Here is a 1813-nt window from a genome sequence, read left to right on the forward strand (position 1 = left end):
GTCTCGTGGTCCTGCGGGAAGCCGTGCCCTCTGCTCCCAGAGCGCGGCTCTGCCTCCGGGGTTCCCCGTGTTTAGCGCTTCAGCTGAGTGTCTGTGGGTCTGATGCGCTTTTCCTGGGCGCCCAGGACCTGGAGGGAGATGGGGTCTGGGCGGTGGGACCGGGCGGAGGCGGGTCGCCGGGAGGGATGCTCACCCTGCACGGGCAGGGACACACCAGGTGTGAGCAGGGGAGCCCCGCGGGCCGCCCCCTCCCCGGCACACAAGGCCCCGGCGGAGGTCTGCCTTTGGCCATCGCACTGCAGTGGCCACAGAGCCTGGAAGTGGCTGCTGGCAGCAGGCCCCCCCCGCTGCCCTCTACCCCCCCAACCCCGCTACTGCAGGACAGGCTTGCGTCCGAGCAGCGGCCTCTCCTTTCCGATCGCAGGCTCCCCGGCCCTGCTCCCTGGGTGCAGCCCTCGCCCGCACCAGCCCCGGCCCCTGGCCTCCCGGGCAAGCTCCCTGGGAAAGTGGCAGGCGCTGCCCTGGACGTCCCTCGGGGGCTGCACAGGGGCACCTGCCCTCGGTCCACAGCTCTCACCTGCCGGGAGCCGGTCCATCCTTGCTGCTTGACACAGTCGCTGCAGAGAAAAAACATCTGCACAACATATGTTTCAAGGGACCTGGCGTATATGGCATACTGTTCTTAATATGTTTGCTCCCCTTCTTGGCGCTATGTGTTTTAACCAAGGTCACCTCTCCAAGAAAGGTTGTTTCCCCAGCTAAGGATTTTTCCCTGAAGTTAGGGAGGGAATAAAACCCCTTAACTAAGTGCCAGGCGGGTAGTTAATCACTTTAACTACGAACAATCACGCTTAAGCTGCATAACCTTTACTCCCTGGAATGGAGATAAGAAACACCCTAACCTTTGCAATGGAAGTTGAAAGGATTAAAATCAACTGGTATAAATACAGATGTAACAAGACAACAGAACACAGAACCTAGAGACAGAACCTAGCGAGAGAACCTGGCTGAAGAACCTAGAGACAGAACCTAGAGACAGAACATAGCAAGAGAACATGGCAAAAGATCCTGGACAGAACATGGCTACAGAACTTGGCTAGAGAACCTAGAGGCAGAACATGGCAGGAGGACCTGGACAGAACCTGACGACCGAACCTGGCTAGAACTTGGCTGGAGAACCTAGACAGAACCTGGCTGGAGATCCAAGACAGAACCTGGCTGGAGAACCTAACCAGAACTTCGCTGGACATCCTAGCCAGAACTTCGCTGGACAAAACTTGGCTGGAGATCCTGGAGGGAGAACCTCGCTATGCTGATGAACTGAACCCAGTCTCCATGTCATTCCTTCTTCGCCGACTTCGTCCACACCTTTGGGGACCCCTGGACCTGCTGGGATTGGACCCAAGCACTTACCCCACAGGGCGCCCTCCCCCCACGGTGCCCCGCCTTCCCCACGTCTGTGCTGCTGTTGTGGTTTGCTGTGGACATGCTCCCAGGTAGTGGAAGTCTGCCCAGGGACCCGGCTCAGGGCCCTGGGACAGCCTGAGGGGAATGAAAGAACAAAGCAGGAACATGCCCTCCTCCCTTTTCAAGGAGAGAGAAGAGACACACTCTCCTCCCTCTCCTCTATCTTTTCTTGCAAAGGCTGGGCCCTCAGCCAAAGCCCCCCCCCCCCCACCCCCCACCCCGCTTTTCTGAGAGTGACTGCAAGAATGCTGGTATTGTCCTAACTCCCCCAATCACTACCTGAATGGACCAATGAAGCTTCAGAAATGCAGCTCAGGTCCTAATAAGGCTGTAGAGGAGGACGGCT

This window comes from Myotis lucifugus, unplaced genomic scaffold, assembly GCF_000147115.1.
Source record: "Myotis lucifugus unplaced genomic scaffold, Myoluc2.0 scaffold_966, whole genome shotgun sequence".
Classification (NCBI taxonomy): domain Eukaryota; kingdom Metazoa; phylum Chordata; class Mammalia; order Chiroptera; family Vespertilionidae; genus Myotis; species Myotis lucifugus.